Source organism: Myxocyprinus asiaticus, chromosome 15 (assembly GCF_019703515.2).
Source record: "Myxocyprinus asiaticus isolate MX2 ecotype Aquarium Trade chromosome 15, UBuf_Myxa_2, whole genome shotgun sequence".
Classification (NCBI taxonomy): domain Eukaryota; kingdom Metazoa; phylum Chordata; class Actinopteri; order Cypriniformes; family Catostomidae; genus Myxocyprinus; species Myxocyprinus asiaticus.
In genome coordinates this window covers 38,253,310-38,272,765 of record NC_059358.1, presented here as the reverse complement: position 1 = coordinate 38,272,765, position 19,456 = coordinate 38,253,310, and the positions used below count along the sequence as shown (strand labels likewise).

At 39.7% G+C, this 19,456-nt stretch overlaps 1 long non-coding RNA gene across 1 annotated transcript in view; it reads right to left on the bottom strand.

The window, feature by feature from the left end:
* Nucleotides 1–19,456, bottom strand: part of LOC127452733 (uncharacterized) — a 123,134-nt gene that overhangs the window by 75,917 nt on the left and 27,761 nt on the right. The window lies entirely within an intron of this gene.

Sequence of the window (19,456 nt, the reverse complement as noted above, 5' to 3'; positions counted from 1 at the left end):
ATTTATTCTGTCCTCAGATGGGGACCATTACCTCACCAAACTCTCACACGTCATATGCAAATGAAATATGAGTCCTGTTTGTGATTGCGTTAATTACTATGAGGCTTTATATAGTCTAGAGCAATATGCCTCATCAGCATCCTGTAATCTGTATTCAAGCACAGGATCCTACACCACACTTTTCTATCTTGTGTGTGTGTGTGTGTGTGTGTGTGTGTGTGTATGCAGGTATTTATCACTTTGTGGGGACCAAATGTCCCCATAAGGATAGTAAAACCCAAACTTTTTGACATTGTGGGGACAACTTGTCAGTCCCCATGAGGAAAACAGCTTATAAATCATCCTAAATGATGTTTTACTGAAAAGGTAAAAATGCAGAAAGTGTTTTGTGAGAGTTAGGTTTAGGGGTAGGGTTAGGGGACAGAATCTATAGTTTGTACAGTATAAAAACCATTATGTCTATGGAAAGTCCCCATAAAACATGGAAACCAGTGTGTGTATGTGTGTGTGCATGAGTTATTCACCAGTCACATCATAGCACCAAGAAGCATGACTCATTTTGCTGTGTAGTAAGGGAGGGAGGCAGGCCATCTAATAGCTTGTTAACAGCATTTCCCATCATTCACTGTGTCACAGACATACATACAGAGAGACAAGGAACACTTCAAAGTTTAGGAGAGCAAGCAACCCTTTGCCTCTTCTCTATGCAAGGGGCAAACTTTGAAAGAAAGCAACAGATCTCCCTTAGAAAGTGGCAGGACGTCCGTAGGAAGAAAAAGCAAGTGTTGTTTATGGCATGGGCCGTACAGAGAGGCACAATATGGACACGCACAAATCTGCCTGATATAAGTTTCGGGCTGACAGGAACTTTTGTGTTTTTTCTGATTAAAGGGAGTTAATTTCAATAAAAGTGATATAGTGTCTAGACTATATATACACAGCGACTCAGCTTCAAACTTTCTCTATGCAGATTACACCAGAGTGAGATCACAGGGTTAGTAAAGCCATGCTAAAACTCTTTCACTGTACAAAGACCGGGAGAGTAGAGCATGATGCTAGCAGAGCCAAAGGTCATGGGTTCAGACAGGGAACTCGCATACTTTGTAAATGCAAATGCTAATGCATAAATGCAAATATAACCACATAATATGAAAATAATTGCCTGATCATGCAATAAGAACTGGACAGTCCATAAAAGAGACTTTTGTTTATCGTCAATTACTGTTTAATGCCATTTGAAGACATTGACCATGAGAGAGAGCGAGACAGAGAGTGTGTGATGTTGATCCACAAATCACACCAGAGCAATTTTTCTTCAATTGCTTCAATACAGATTTGCAAAGAGTGAAGATTATGCTGTATACTTACCAAATATCTCTCTTATGATTTTCTACTAATATTTGAAATTTGAAAACTCTGTAGTCTCATTTGTTCTGTTAGTTGAAGGAATAGTTATTTTTTCCACATTTTATGTACTTTGTAGAGCTTGACAGTCCCAATTTTTTTTTAACTCTTCCTTTATATATATATATATAGGTTTTTCCTTGTATGTGCTGTTCTTGGAGCTGTCCGCAATGAATAGTCTGTCCTAAACAATTGCATAGTCTGTTTCCACAAAATTCTGGCCAGATTCAGCAATGTGGCTACAGTTTTGGTTATATGCAAAGGTCCACAGTGACAGCTGAACGTTTAAATGTAACATATTTTTTTTATACATGACCTTTTAAATGTACCTTATTAGACACTGGTCTGAAATGGCGATGTTCCAAACTGATCCTAATGCATAAAACCCCCTACCCTGGCATACTCAACAGAAGTAAAAAGTAAAAAAAAAAAAAGTAAACAAAAAGTGGAGGCAATGCTAGCAAAGTGTGTGTAATGCTATGCTAGTAGTAGGGCCGGCAACAAATGCATGTTGATTAATTACATGCATGAGGAGGTGTCAAAGGTAACATCTTGAACAATGCCATTTTATGGAGTCAAGGTGGCAACCCCAATGGAACAAACTATCAGTGGTAAAGCTGGTTTCTGAAACATGGTGACTTGTCGACCAGCCAGTGACCAGCTTGGACCAACTAATAAACATCTGAAAACCAGCTTGGACCAGCTAATGACCGGCTTGGAGCCGCTAGAAACCAGCTAACATCCAAAACACAGCTACCAACTAAAGCTTGATTTTCCACTAGGGAGTGTATGCATGTGTGATCAGAGCCAAGAAAGTTGTGTGCAAACAAATTTACACTGAATAGATATGTCACTTCACTATTATCGATGTCTAATACCTTGCAAGCACCACTGGCCACTTTCGCTGTTCTTCAGCTGTTCTTCCAGTTCTTGAACTGGAACGGCCAAGTGTTTGAAGTCATGCGATTCAGATCACAAAGAACCACAAGAAACAGACCCCCCAGAAGACGATTGGAGTCTAGGCCAAAACTGCAGTCAGAGCTGAGTCATCGAAATGTGGAAACACAAATTAACTAAGTCACTAGCAAGAGATTACTCTTTAACCTGGTCTGGGTTCTGCTCTTAACTGCACCAAACTGCTTTCATGTATACAATAAGTAGAATATGTTTCCTTTGGATTAGATGATACATAAATAATTTAATACATTAAAAATACAGAAATAATAAAAGCCCTACAAAAAAAATCACTATCCTAATCAGTATTTTTTTTTTCTCCAGTAAAATTATTTTAACATCCTTAAAACAAGACAAATTTACTTAAGAAACAAAAATGTTTCAACTAAAAAGACTTGTTTTATATATATGCTGTATATATAAATCTATTTTACAAATATTATGTTTGCTTGTTTGTATGTTTTAAGCATAAACCTCACTAAAGACAAAATTTTTTACTCAGTTCAATTAATCAATTAATCTCTAAATTCATGTTGTATATCTTCTGTTGTTTTGCTTTTTCATCATCTTTATCTTAAATTATTTAAATTAATATCTTATTTCAAAGATATTTAATTAATTTTATAGATAAACTTGCTAGCTTTGTAGTGTCTGTGGAAAAACTAAAACAAGGCCAAGGCATTTTGTCATGATATATTACTCATCTATAGGTGGCGTCCCACAATCCACTACAGATAAGATTCAGTTACATAGATCATTGGTCAGTGTGTGGCTGTTTCTCAACTCCCGGCACTCTCTGCTTACTCAAACACAACTTCTGACAAGTTTGAAATTTTCTTTCAGTCACTTGGGCAATCTTTCATGGCCATGGCAGGGACCAATGAGCTTCTACCCATACAGAAGTATTGGCGAACCATTTTCCTGATCAGATCTAATCAATGTTTCTTCAACAGCATTAGTAATGCTTCACATTTGATGATTGTTATCCATGGAGATTGTGTAGCCAAGCTTTTTCTGGGGTTCTCCTACACTTAGAGTATGACTAATAATCATCTCTAACTAATAAGATGGAAAAGTCTGTGTTAAATGAATGTTTTTTTTTTTTATTTTTTTTTTTACTTACTATACTTTCTACTGCAATTTCCAGTTACTGTGCATAATCACTAGCTCTCAATTGATCTCTATGAAATCTATATCTGTTGTGCTCCTTCTAGCTGATTTTGAACACAAAATGATTTGACTACTCTCAAATCTGATTGGAGTGTGGTGGGCACGATGCAGCGTAATTACAGTATAGAAGGCTTCTTTAAGATGGCCTAGTCCTCGAGTAGTTTATATAACCCACCAACTAGTCGATTATGAAAATGTAGATGTAAGTGCACTTGACAACTAACTGCACCTTAACCTGTAAATAGTGAAAGCTTAAAATGGAATTCCTCCTGAAAACATGGTAATATTGGTTTAGTAAACAACTCCAGTAATACATTTTTCCAACAATATTGAAAAGTCAAAGAACATGAACAAGGTACGGAGGGATGGGTCTCTGAAATCTGCTCAGCAAGCAGTAATATGTTTCTTGATTGAGAGAATGAGCAGGTACGTCCAGTAAAGCCTTGCTTTGTGCCACTGCCGGCTCTTAAATTACACTTCCAAGCTCCTACAGAAATTTAATAGCTGCCTGTGGCTTAAATTCCAATCTCTACAGGGAGTCCTGATGGAGCGAGTATAACCTCACCCTGTTCACCAGAACCAGGGCCTAATACACACAAACACACACATATTCAGTCATTCCACCACAGCAGGTAAGAGGTAGAGGAGAAAGAGAGCTAGAGAGTGAAGGCAAAAGAAAAAGAAAGACAGATAAAGAAAAATTCCTTAAAGCTTATTCTCATGTAACAGTGGTGGAACTCAAGGATCTTTGTCTTTTGACTGACAGAAGGCCATCACATAGAGTTTACATTATTTTAATGGAGGAAAATGTCAAAATAGGCTCCTTTTTTTTATTTTCTTTGTGCAATAATGTTTTAGTGAGTTTCATGAGGCTAACTTGAAACACATTCACTCACTCACATGCTTACTATGCAAAAACACTGACTTTAAGGCAAAGGAAGTTAATCAACATTTAAAACCTTTATGTGCCTCTATATCACAAGGTAGTTACTATGTTTTTCCATGCAGATGCAAATTAATATATGTTAGCACTTCCGACAACACCCATATACAATGCATCCTCATCGGCTAGACATATGGATATTAAGTCCCATACACACATGCAGCGACTTCCAGCGACAAAGTGACCTCATCTCATTCATTGTCAATGAGAGCTGGCGACTTCCGGCGACACGAGTGACAGCGACCTCTGGCGACTAGATGTGGGTGTGGGAGCAACACGACAAAGTTGAGAAAAGTTTAACTTGATGCAAATGAGGAGTGACTTTCGGGTGCGACAACCAATAGGAGGGAAGAGGGTGTCGGTGGAGATCACGTCATCCGTCTCCTTTGTGGTAATGGAGTCGAGTGCAAACAAGACAGAGGAGAAGTTTCTTTGAGCAATTTCACTGTTCTATATGATTTGTCTGTAACCAACACATATGAATATAATAAAAAAATGATGCATGGAATAAAATAAATTGTCGGCAGTCTGAGTGAGTTTGATTCATACATTAATAGTTTGTTTGTCTTATTTATGTTACGATGCAGTGAGCACTGCTGCAGTTCATATAAAAAACACTCTCCCCTGCAGAATATGCTTTTTTAGGGACAAGAAAACAGATTCCTTGTTAAATTAGAATGAAATCATAGTTTTACTAGCAAAATGACTTATCTGTGATCATATTTTCAAAAGACATGGCCAGATGTGCAGTCGACCAATAACGTTAGAGCAACAGCAGTAGAAACGCCCACTAGCGACTTCACAGTACAGAGACTAGCGACATCAAGTTGAAAGTCACTGCATGTGTGTACGGGGCTTTAGGTTGGAGAGAAAGATACGCTTATTATGTGTAACACAAAGAATTTCAAGCCAAGGCCGTCTGTATGTCCATGCAAATGCAGGACTTTATGGTATTGTCAAAAGAAAATTCACTATTTACAAAAAACTATGCATACATAAATCCTCCCCCAGCTAACAGAGTGAAACAGCCTAAGTCAGTTGGTGGTCCTCTTCTACCCTGAATTAAAATGACATTATTCTTACCAATGGTGGGCATGCTTTGCATTCCCTGACAGTATACATTCTATTTACAAGGGACTGAGCTCATGTATGTTGTCTCCATAAATCTTTGTATTTAGAGAATTTGCCTACAGCACAGCACCCAGTATAACATGATAGTGAGTTAATCACACATTGCAATTCCACGAAAAGAGAGAGAGATTGTCAGTTTCCTCTGGCAGGGCCTCTAAGCACTATACTCGTACTTCTATGATTATATAAAGCATGGTTAGTGTGCCAGAAACCCTTTGGGTCCACCCAGCAGTTAGGGGGCTCAGAATCATAACCCATGCACTAAGCTCTCACAACATCAGATCCAGCCTAAATTCCAACAGATCACAGATTTAACTGGACAGTATCAGAGCTAAATCATTTCAAACCCTCCAAAAAGAGCCATGACTTCACACAGGCTTTCCAAGCTTTGGTCCGACCTCAGGGGTGCAGACAGAGGGTGGGCCATACCAGTGTTAAGGAAGCTACTTTGAAACTGTAGCTCCCAAAGTTACAAGCAACTCATCATTTAAAATTAGTATGATATTTAAGTTAATTAAATTAAAATCAAGCTAGCCTTTTGAAAAAGAAGTTAGTGTAGAAGCTACACTACATGCTAAGAAAAGTAGACAACCACATTCAGAGTTCATACAAGTAAAGCTTAATCGACAGCATTTGTAGCATAATGTTGAGTACCACAAAAAATAATTTCAACTCGTCCCTCCTTTTCTTTAAAAAATACAAATAAGCAAAAATGAAGGTTACAGTGAGGCACATACAATGGAAGTAAATGGGGCCCAATTTTTTGGAGAGGTTAAATGCAGCAATGTGAAGCTTATAATTTTATAAAAGCACTTATATTCATTCTTCTGATAAAACTTGTGTATTATATGAGCTATATGTTGTTTAATTTGTAATGTTTACAGTCCTTTTAGGGTTTTAGGGTTAAAACCCTTGTTATCGTGTTATGTCGTCATGGATATAATTTTTTCAGAAAAGGTTAGTAAGCGATTTTTTCACGCGAAAATTATGTTAACAGGCATAATATTTATTTCACGTTGCTATACTTTTGAAATAGTGAGTATTTTAATGTTTACAGATTGTCCACATTCACTTCAATTGTAAGTGCCTCACATTAACACAGATCTTTTCTTTTTTCTTTCTTTCTTTTTTTTTAAAGAAAAGGTGGGACAAGTCAAAAGTATTTGTTTGTGGTAATCAACATTATGCCACAAATGCTGTTGATTGAGCTTAACTTGTATTGAACCCAGAATATTCCTTTAAAGATATTTAATTTTTATCTTTCACTACAGTACATGGAACAGTACATTTAAATGATGTGCATTTCATAAAACAATTCAGAGCTGATAAAACATTCTACACCGCTACTAGTTGGAAAAAGTAGCTTGTCACTGGAAAAGCTACGCTGTTTTGAAAACAGAACTACTATCACGCTACTAAATACATAGTTAATTTCATAGAGTCTGTACTTTTAGTTAGTTACTCCACAACACTGGGCCAGATTGCAGAGAAGCAGAGACAGACAACCCTGAACAAGAATTCTGGCAAAGAGGGAGAGAGAGAGAGAGAGAGAGAGAGAGAGAGAGAGAGAGACTAGTGGCTGGGAGTAGCAACATCCTGCCTCTCCCAGGGAAAATGCAAATCCGTGCAGCGCTCTGTAAACACAGCAATAAATCAGCAAAATCTTATCAAAACTGTGCTGATGATCAGGGCCGGTTATACACACACAGTTACAGACCCAATTATATTCATCAAAGAAGCGTCATCACTTTAAAGTCACCACACGGTAGCTTTTATGAAAGATTAAGAAGCTTGCTTCTGAAGTGTACTATTGATTTCACAACTTATTTCTTTGAACTTTAATGTTTTTCTGGGATGTGGAATGGAAAGGAATCAAAGCAGATATCAGCTTTCAGATTTATTTCATCCACACCACAGTATGTGAGTGAATCAATAGCGGAACAGGGTGAAGGAAGTGACGGAGCACCCCTAAAAGGTTAAATCAATTAAATGCATGAATCACCATATTAGTGCAAATTGCAAAAAGCAGCACACGTTTAATCTATACTGGTTCTGTTTTCTTCTATTTATTTAGAACTATATTTATAATTTTTTTAAGGAAATGTGAGTGGTCTTTGCACATGAAAAACTCACTGCCTTGATGTTTGAGTGGTTCCAAGGGTGTTGCTAGGTGGTTGCTTTAGTGCTCTTGGTAGTTGCTAGGGCATTGCTAGGGCGTTGCTAGGGTGTTCTGCGTGGTTGTTGCTAGGGCATTGCTGGACACTTGTTATGGTGGTTGGGTGGTTGCTAGGGCATTGCAATGGTGTTCTGAGGGTTTGTTAAGTTGTTCTGTGCTAGGCTGTTTCTATAGGTGGTTGTTAGGGTGTCCTGGATGGCTGCTAGGGTGCACTGAATGTTTGTTATAGTATTGTAAGTTGGTTGCTAGGATTTTCTGTGCTAAGATTTTGCTTAGGGTGTTCTGTGTGGTTGCTATGGTGTTCTGACTGTTTGTTATAGTGTTGTTAGGCAGTTGCTAGGGTGTTCAGTGCAAGAACATTGCTAAGTGATTGTTAGGGTGTTCTAGGTGGTTGCTAGGGCATTGATAGGCACTTGTTATGGTGTTCAGGGTGGTTGCTAGGGTGTTTCTAGGGCATTCTGAGTGCTTGTTGAGGTATTGTTAGGTGGTTGCTAAGGTGTTCTGTGATATGATATTGATAGGTGGTCGTTAGGGTGTTCTGGCTGGTTGCAAAGGTGTTCTGAGTGTTTGTTAGAGCGTTGTTAGGTGGTTGTTAGGGTTTTCTGTGCTAGGACGTTGCTAAGTGGTTGTAGGGTGTTCTGGGTTGTTGCAAGGCATTGATATGGTGTTCTAAGTGTTTGTTAAGGTGTTGTTAGGTGGTTGCTAGGGTGTTCTGTGATGGGACATTGCTAGGCACATGTTATTGTGTTCTGGGTGGTTGCTATGCCATTTCTAGTCTGTTGTGGATGTTGTTAAGGTGTTATTAAATGGTCGTTTAATGGTTGCATGCTGACCTGCATGGAAAACATACATTGAAACCATCAGCGTATATTTTATTGTGGTGGGGTTGTGCCTTATTTCTGCAGGAAAAATGTGCTTTAAGACAGAAATATGCTGGCATAAATATTTGAAGAACATTTTGACAGAGTAGGAAAATCCTTTTTGACCACCCAGTCAGTGTCTAGAGCAATGCAGCTTTATCCATTTACACACACTGTTTTTCTCCAAGAGAAAAATGGCAGTGGGGAAACTTGCATAAAACTGACTTAAAAATATGTCCTCTCAGCATGATTTCATAACTTACAGCAACACCACAAGTTGTCTAAAGTGAAAGCACTTCTGAGTTGAAAGTCACCATTGGCGGCCTGAACAGGGTACTTAGATCTCCACTCCATACGAAATCCAGCCCCAGATCTCTGGGGAGCAGCTCTGTAAATATGCCCTTTATTCAACATGACCAGAACTGACAGCAAAAAAAAACGTCTTAAAAATCCCCATTGCTCTGACCTATGAGAACTTAAACATCAAACGCATGTGTCTGCCAGGAGGATGACATGTGCTCCCATTTGACTTGTGACTGCAGCGTTACACCAAAAAAAGAGCAACTTGATTAAAAGTCCCTATTAAATCAAGACTAAACATTCCCCAAATGATTTCAAGGTACTTTCGACCGGAAATCTACTGGACCACAGCTTTTATTTGGGGGGTGAGAGTAGTTTGTGCCTGCAGCCAGAACACAAGAATAACAGTCATGCTCTTTTACTCTCCAAACCTTCTCACAGACTGACCGATTGGCCACCCAGGAAGACTGTGCTGGAACTGCCAGCAATGTTTATAAGCCAGGATTGGATTATGAGCTCTGTGTGCGTGTGTGTGTGGTAAGGTTCATTCAGCTGTGTCTAATTAACATTTTCCTCTTAATGAAAATGCAGACTTCCATCACAACCTGGTTTTAACAAGAGTTTATTATTAGTACCTAAGGATAGTAAAGTTCAGGTGTGTCGTCCATGAATGGTTCAGTGTGCTAAAGGTTTCAGGTTACCACTCAACATAGCATCGAAATTTAGCATTGAGAGTGTAAAAACTCAAGGTAAAACCCACAGTAGGCCTATATAATGAAGTTCTAAAAAAAAGTTTAGTAACCAATCACAATGCTAGAGTACGTATATATAAACCACTGCTTCCCTTACTCATCTGACAATTCTTCCGGCATCCCTCCTCCTCCCCAACTCCACCTTATGTCTAGTTATAAACATTATAAAATTATAAATGTGTGTGGGGGGGGCGGTTACAATAGAGCTCGGGCTCTCAATAATGGCCTACCAAATCTGTTTACCTTTACCTGTATTCAAGAACTACATTAACATATGAACTCCTGAGCAGTGGAGCCCAATTGGTTGGTTGAGAACTTGTCAACATATTGTCAATGTTTAAAAAAAAAGGAGGGTCAAAGGCAGCAACTGTGTGACCAGTCAAACTCTATGATGGTGCAATTTCATCTGTCACTTGATAAAAGCTAGCCAAATTAGGTACATGGCAACATGAAAAGATTGTCTAGCATGCATTGTTCCTCAACAAATATAAACTAAAACTTTGCAAGGCAAAAAATAAATAAATAAAAATGAAGAAGAAGAAAAATTACCCAGACTTCTTGAAATATGGGTTAAACGTGATTTGTGCCAAACATAATGTGTTTTGTGTGGTGAACTATTGGCTGCTGAGAGCATGAAATCACTGAAATTTGAAAGATATTTAGAAACCAAAATTGTCAATTATCAAATTCAGTCTGTCATGTTAATAATTTTGCATATTGTTGCAGTTCATGGTAATATAAATAAGTTTTGATATTTTATTTTTGTTAACTTTTATATGATAATTTTGAAACTGTTGAGTCACCACTAGACGTCCAATGAAACATCTTGATCCTGAAGCAAAACCAGTTCAGAGCCATTGGTCAAGAGCTGTCTAGAAAAATTCTACCTCACTTCCTACACAACTGAAGCCTCATATTAACACATACATGTATGGATCCCTGAAATTTGGTTTGTGTTTGGTAGTTGATACAAAATAATACAAAGTCCAACTCTCAGTTCTCTCCTGCTGACATGGCTTGAGCCATAGCCAATCATAACGCTGTCCAGAGCCAAGGTATCCACCAGGGGTTTGGTCTAGGCCCACTGCTGATTTCACATGCAAGGTGAACAGGACGCAGGCTTTGATCTTTTGGGGCCATCGGGGGCCTAACCTTGTGCTGAACTGAATACATCCTTTCTGCGGTGGGTTTCGGTTACACCATCAAACTTATCTTTCTTTGCCGGCCTTGTTCCAGTGGCAGAGAGTGCCGAAGCATGCTAACATGTGGTGGGAAGGGTTAGCAAGAGGAAGGAGCTGACTGCTGAGCTTTGCTGAGAATGTATCACCAAATGTTGGCAGTAACCCTCTGGCACTGGCAAAGTCGGAATGAATGACCTTCCAGAGCCCTCGCCAGCATGCCAGCCCTGATCTATTGGGCAAGAAAAACTTGGCTGGGGCTCGTGTGAAGGCGTTCACAAAGACACAGCTACAATGACGCTTTCAACATGGACAGGTCACAACCTCTCTGCACATTATGGTTTAGAACTGCTGACACATGCATGCAAATGGAAAACAGACACACACCAGGAATAGGGTGACATACACTACACGCCACAGTAAGTGGATACCCAAACCTCATACATACAGATTAGGTGCTTGTTGAACCATGGGCATTAAAAGGCAGTTTGTGCTCAGCTTAAACCAGCCTAAGCTGTTTTCTGGTCTTAGCACGTTTAAGAAGGTCTCCAAGCAAGCTGGTCCAGCTGTTCTCTCAGCCGGACCAAGCTGATCTAGCTGGTCTCAAAGCCTGGCCTAGCTGGTGCTCAGCTGGTTTAGCCAGGAGGCCAGCTGGTCTCCAGCTTCACCACCTGAAAAGTACTCAAGATTTATCTGACCAGGCTGGGAGACCATTTTAGACCAGTCAAACAGCTTGGGATGTTTTAGATGTTTGTTTGTTTGTTTGGTTGATTGTTTGTTTGGTTTTTTGGTTTGTTTGTTTGTTTGTTTGTTTGTTTGTTTTTTCAACAGGGATAACAGCTTCCACTCTACTGGAAAGGTTTTTCTACTAAATGGTGGAATATGGCTGTGGAAACTTGCTCTGATTCAGACACAAGAGCATCATTGAGGTCAGGCACTGATGTTGGGCGATAGAGTCTGGCTTACAGTTGGCATTCCAGTTCATCCCAAAGGTGTTCAATGAGACTATACTCAGTAAACCTTTTTTTATGGACCTCACTTTGGGTACAGGGGTATTCTCATGATAGAATGGAAATACTAAAAAAATTTTTTTAAATAAATGAGATTGCATGAATGCTTTATTTTATGCTTCTGTTTGTAAGTGTAGATTAGCCAAAGAAGTATCCAAACCTGTTAAGTAGAAGGGGGAGTCCACATACTTTAGGCCATGTAGTGTACCATGTTCCTGGCCATCATGACTGATTTCACTGTGAATGGTCAACAGTAGGTCAGAAGTTTTTTCAGCTAAACTCAGTCTGTGCTAACCGAAATTCAAACCACTGCAACCAATGGCTGAAGTGGGAGGTGTTTTTGATCATATGGGCATGTATGAGATCCAGTTTCCAGATGAAATGTCCACAATGGGGCTACAAAAGCGAGTTGTACAGCGAGTTGTTTTTAGCTGTAAATGATTTAATACAGACAACAAGAATGTTGTGGAGTAAAAATGTAGAGGGAAGAGGGCAAAATGGAACAAAATTTCCATCTAAATTATAAGTGGGAAAATGAAACCTCAGAATCAGGCTCATCACTGATTATGTGAACATGATTACTTCCTGGTTTCAACAAGGGACATGAACCCATGTCTCTGAGGCTGCTGATGCAACACACTATCAGTAGTGCCACAGAAAAAGGTAAACATGTTGAACTTATTAAAAAATGTCTGATGGGAGATGCCACTTGTCAGTAACTATGCAGAATGTGGTCAATGCCAGGGTACTGAAACATTCGGTAGCAACATGTTGACCTCCCGTGTAATTATGCTGTCCTGAAAGCTTCCAGCTTAACATACAGACTCAAGATCTTCAGTGTTTCTTTCAATGACCTTTTCCTCCACGTGAGGTTGATGATGCATGTAGAAGGCTCATATAAAGATTATACTGTCATGGATTCAGCTTATGGCTACAACATTGGCTACTGCACTGTTCTCTTCACACAAAGGGACTAAACATCAATTCGACATCACTTCATCCAGCAGTATGATCCATTTGTGGTCTGGAATGAAATACATTAAAAGCCTCAAATGAAAGCTTGTGTTACCAAGATCTGTCAGCCGGCCAAGTTCAGCTGCAGGATACACAGTGTGGCCTGTACATGTCTGATTATTCTGTAGGAAAAGGCAAATAGCAGAGGCCTAAAAGATATCAAGTCCTGTAATGGTGCTGCATGCTTTTAAACAGCCAACTGCACAGTACTCTCAGTTCCTCATAATGGCTTATAGCAATTTAGCTTTGGAACCCCAAAGACAACATGGGATGATTCCATTTTTTTAATCATTTATAATCTGACAAAATTGAATATAACATAACAGCCTTTTCATTCGGTTATGTACACTTTGATTTTATTACATTTTTGGTGTATGCTGTGGTTTCATGATTGTCAGCGTACAAGCAATTGTGCAAATGGACATAAACATTTGGCTCACATATTATTTTTAATACATATGATGCTAAATATCGTAATTAAGGCACATTTTGATGATAAGATCTCCTTAAGGGCAGGACATTGTATATATCTTCAATGTAATAATAATTATAAAGATTCAATATTTGCATGTACTGACAGCAGGTCATCACATTGGAACAATAAAAGTATGAACAGGAGGGCAGCAATGGAAATGGAAAGTGATTGAGACCACTGGAGAACATGCCTTTGCCGTTATTGCACTTGCAAGTCCACAGCAGCCAGCACCATGAATTCTACTACGCTGTGTAGCCTACACATTACCCATCATTACCCAGGTTACAGAGAACAAAGTCAGTACTAGGCCCTTCAATTTGTAGCCTAATGGTTGAGGCCTATTAGCTGGTAGCTAAAATATAGGTTTAATCCATATGGTTGGAAAAATTTTGGGTGAATTATTCAATTGGAAGGGAATTAAAAATCCAGACAGCCAGGCTGATGGTAGAATAGACAGGCTTGTGCACAAATTTAGAAGCTTTAAATCCAGATAGGGCAATCTATGAAGAGGACAGCATTTGGGATCTCTTTTCTGTGTACTGATCACAATTTTGCCCTTCAGCATGGCATCTAATCCAATGTTACTACCATTTCTACAATTAGCACACTGTGGGCCCTATTTTAAGACCGCTACATCTTAAGTGCAGTGCTACGCTACACATCATACATGCAAAGTCAGTGGTCATGGCCATTAATTTTTTGTATTTTTGTGCAATTATTCCCTAAGACTTGGGCATCAGTGGGTTGACGAATTAGCACGTGTAAAGTGTAAATGGGTTTGGTCTAGTGCAATTTAATTCTGAGTTTCTTCTTAGGTTCTTCTATGAGTAATGATGGTATTGTCCTTGCCTCAACAAACCAGTTAACAAAACCCAAACATTTAGTCCAAAAGCAGAAAATTGGTCTTCAAATGCTGTTTACCACACTGCCTCAGTTAATACTCTTATGTATCTTTTACTCTCCGTACAAGACCCACTGTGCAAAATATGCAAATTGTTTACCTTCAGTGAGTAATGAAGAAACTGCTTTCCCTAAACCATTTGCATAAACTCTGTACTTGAGTAAATTAACGTGAATTTAATTAAACACAGTGGGTTTCTTTTTGTACCCGGCACCCTGAAGAATGTTCTAAGCATTAAAGTTTAAGTGTGTAATTTGTTTGATGTCAAAATACCTTCTAACTATAAGTAAGCCATTGGCACTATCAAAACATCACTCAGTTTGTTGAAGCATCCCAGCCAGGTGTGCGTTTCCCAAAAGTATCGTTAGCCAACTATGGTCATAATTTCCATTGCTGCCAACATAGTTAAATTTTTTGGTTTTTCCGTTAGATCCAATGAACATATGAAAATAGCAGCGCAAAGTTGAGTGGTTGGAACTTCAGCTCTCACCTGTAGTATATAGTTTCTTGTTAGTTTGCTGTTTGGACATCATTTGACTTTGCTGAGGCTTCTATTTCTGTCATTCTTTCATTCAGCCATTTAAGGCATTAACGACTGTTAAGAGAAAGCGCTTTATCACACACAGTTTCTGTCAGAGAACATGGCTTTCATGTGTTTATGTTAATGCATAAGTGCAGTTTATATGTTTTTGAAGAGTGCGCATGTGCGTATGTGCTCAAGTGCGTACGTGTAAATGAGCTATTATAATTTGATCCGTAGAAGTAATTATTCCACCCCCTGCAAAACGTCTTTAATGACAGCTCTATATTTGTGAACCAATGTGGTTTGAACAATGGATGTGCAACATAGTTACTACGGTTTCAGGAAACTTAGTATAATTTCACCAACGATGCATCATACTATAGTGTTTGAGCAGTGAGTTACATCATTGTCCGGGAAATAAACCTCAGCCTCACACAGCCACATTGGCTCAACCAGCAGTGTGAGTTTGGGACTATCTGTTTGCCAGATAATGGGAGATGCTGGGGGACTGGTAGGGAAACTATTATTTCTATTGCAATTTCAATTTGGTGACACTAGTGTCACATAAACTAAAAAAAAAAATGTAGGTTTTGTTTCTTTTTTGTTACAGAAAAAGAGACAATTCCTACTGACCCCCGTAACATTTTAGAGCGGTTAGGAGTCTGGTCAGGCTTTGTACACTGACCATTTGTTTGATTGTGAGGATAAACAACCCACATTAGTCTTTGTTGATGCAAGTACCCTAAAGAAATGACACACCAAGCTGGAGGTCACTCCAAAAGGCTAAACCCTAGAAGCTCCCTGCAGGATACTCAATTAAATCTGACAGTTGGCGCCGACGCAAGTTTTGATTACAGCCAATGAGACCCCCGCATACATTCTCATACGCTAATGTAGGACTTTTAAAGATTAAATACAGCATTAATCTTTGAACAGTTTTCTTGCCAGCTAGAGTCCAAGAAGTTGAGAAGGCTGAACTATGTTACTGAACATATCATTAAGGAGGAGTTGGTTATGCAAGAGAACTTTTAGATTAAATTAAAAAACAGCTTATGTGAGATGTGACTGGGCTTAAAGATTGTAGGAGACACCTTTGCTCTATAAAGAGCATTGAAACACTGACAGAGCTGATCTCTGTTGGAGGTTATCGTGTCAAAATGCCACATTCACAAAGATTCATTTTTAAAGACCCCATGTTATTGAAATTGGAGTTTTGTGGCTTTTAGACCACGTCTGCTGTCTTTTAAATGATTAGCTAACAAACTGACAACTGTTACGCATTTAAATTTTCAATCTTTCTCTTCTGGGAAAATGGAAAAATATTATAACTCATATTGCACTACATAGATTTTTGTAATCAACATTATACCACAAATTTTGTTGTTAAAGCATAACTTATATTGAACCTCGAACATTCCTATAAAGGAACAGCACACCCAAAAATAAAAGATATGTCATTAATTCAGCCTCATGTTGTTCCAAGCCTGTATGATTTTCTTTCTTCTTTGAAACACAAACGAATGGAGAGTTTTTGGTCTATTATAGACATTATTTTCCATATAATGAAAGTGTGGCAGGGCGGAGAGCGGGGCCGGGTCGTGATTCCGCACACCCGGCCCCTAATTAGGCTGATTAAGCCTGAGAGGTACAAGGCCGACTGGAGACGGTAGAGAGAGAGCGAGAGAGAGAGAGAGTTACGGACAGCTGTCCGACACCTGTGTGTGTGTTTGTCTTTTTGGTTAAGTTTATCATTAAACCTTTATTTATATTGTTAAGCCGGTTCTCGCCTCCTCCTTTCCATTTACCTTGTTACACTGGTGCCGAAACCCAGAGAGGAGGAGGGATGCACTGTAGTAGAGTCCTCGCCACTACCATCCACCCCAACGGAGCAGCCACGGCCATCCGCCGGGGGACGGAGGAGCCCGGCCACCTGAGAGCGGAGGAACGGCTGCCGACCATGAGGGGAGGAGGGGCTCCTAACTGACCGCCTGGAGCGGTCAGGGCCGCTGCCAGGGGCGGAGGAGACCCCTACCAGCCGCTGAAACGTGACGGGGTCTGAGACCGCCGACCGCGAGCGGGGAGGGTCTCCTGGCCGACCACCTGGAGCGGGAGAACTGCTGCCAGGGGCGGGCAAGACCCCTTCCTTCCACCGAAAATGCGATGGGGTGTTCCGTCCGCCAGGGGCCGGAGGACTGCCTCCGATCTGCCCAGGGAGGCGTGGCTGTCGTCCATTAGAGGGTGGAGGAGTGGCCGTGGACCAGGCTACGGCGTATCGGAGAACCAGCGAGTAAGTTTTTTTTTTTTTTTTTTTTATTACCATAAAACTCTTGGCTGATGTCATCTATAGCTTCTGGGAATGTGACGTCAGCAACGCAATGCAGGTTTGGACTTTAGGACATGGAAGCTGTGGTGGATACTGTGTTGTATTGGAAATAGACGGTATAGTTTGTATTATACAGATAAAAATACGTAACAATGGTGAATGCTTGTTGTGTAATTAACTGCCATAATCGCACTCACGACCGGTGTGGAAACCGTATTTCAAATGGAGTGTGATTGGTCTTCATTCGGTCCATTATTGTTTTTTGTTTTTTTTTCTGTTTATTATCGCTGTGTACTAATATCTGATAACTGATGAGTGTGTCCTAAAACATGGCGGCACCTACCCAGAATGCAATGCGTAGTGGCGTAGTTTCCCAAGCTCTATAGCAGAATAAGCTAGTCATGTTCCAGAACTCTGTTGACTAGCTGTAAAACTAAATAAAGCGAAAGACATATTTTGCCTTTTAAGTATTTTCATGGCAGGAAATGTACAATAAATGGACAAGAGGATGTTAAGAGGAATTTTTTGTGTATCATTCAATACCTACATTTTCACCTATTTTGCTCATGAAGTAGCTACTAGATAGCTAACTAGCTAGCATCTGGAGAGCTGTGCATGTGTTGATGCATTTGGCATGTGTTTTTGTGACCGTGAAGTGTGATTGGCTGGAATGCACTGAGGTTGGAGGTGGGAAATTTCAACTCGGATATTCCCACCTCTGACTTCGTCTGGAATGCAGCATAAGTTACAAACAAATATATGCCAAAACACTTTAGAGATTCATTAGACACACAGCCTTTCATGTCAACGAACAAATGAGATGGGAAGAATTTTCTCTTCCCTTTTAAAAGTTGATAAACCTATTTATGTTGCTATTCTAACTATGCACAATTACATGATTAGTTGCAATTTATTATTTTGTTTTTAGCATGTTTTTCCCTGCTTTCCATGACCTTATCTGTTGAGAAGTACTGATACATAGTCTTGTAAGCTTCTAAATGATTACTATATGTACCATGTTATTTACATGGTACTCTAAGATACTTTAAAGATTATCACAGTACTACCATGATATACAGTATGTCCAAAAAACAATGCTAGCACCTTTTTGTTAGTGTATTGAATCATTAAAATTATATTACAAAACACATGACCCCTTAAACTTGGAATTAGGTGAATATTTGTGACAATATGCCATTACATTAGGATGATGTCAGCCTACGGCGTAAATACGTTATGCAAATGTTGCAGTTTTAATCCCAATCAGGGGTGGCAAAGGACATGGAGTGTTCTTGAGATCACAATCTTGCTTTATCACCAGTGTGCCCTTGAGCAAAGCACTCGATTCAGCGCTGCTCCAGGGAGACTGTCCCTTCAATTAGTGTACTCAAAGTCATTTTGGAGAAAAGTGTGCTAAATAGCAAAGCAGCTAAATAACTTTTAATCAAAATGTTCCCTCATATCAATACATCCCATTATCTCTTAAGTTGACAGACACATTTTATAAGTTTAACACAGTTTAAAAAGTAACCTATTGCAACTCTTGTATTATATTGCACAAGTATTGCATTGTATCCAGAACATTAAATTAACTGTGACAAATCTCTTGCTCAATTTATGAAGGAGGAAGCGGGAGCAGGATAAACAATCCACGTAGTCATTTATTCACACACTTTTCACTACACAGACGTCGATCAGCCACATTCACATCACCACATACCCCCATCGACTGACTCAGGCCGGGAAGCCATTCCGCACCTAACCGATCGAGCAGCTCATCAATCCAAGGCATCGGGTACTTTTATATAATCCACACAGAACCAGACGCACCATCGTTCTTAGGAACCAAAACCACCAGGCTGGCCCAATCACTGTGGGATTTTTCTATTACCCCATATACAGCATGGCCTTTAATTCTTCTCGAACCACTTTTTTTTGTGCTTGGGTAATCGGTAGGGACGACTACATACCAGTACCCCTGGGGTCATCTCAATATGGTGCTCTCTGAGATTTGTATAACCGGGAAGAGGCGAGAACACATCAGAGAATTCTCCTTGCAATTTGGCAACCTCCGTGATTTGGGATGGTGAGAGGTGGTCTCCACAAGTGACCGGGGTGACTTGATCGGTGACTTTTAAGTTCACCTCAGGTCCAAGCTCCTCCCTCTCTGGAACCACCGTCGCCAAAGTCACGGGGACCGCCTCTCTCCACGGTTTTATGAGGTTGAGGTGGTAAATCTGACATGCTTACCTCATAATTGATTTCCCCAACTCGCCGTGTGACCTCAAAGGGTCCTTGCCATTTGGTGAGTAATTTAGAGCTCGATGTGGGGAGCAATAATA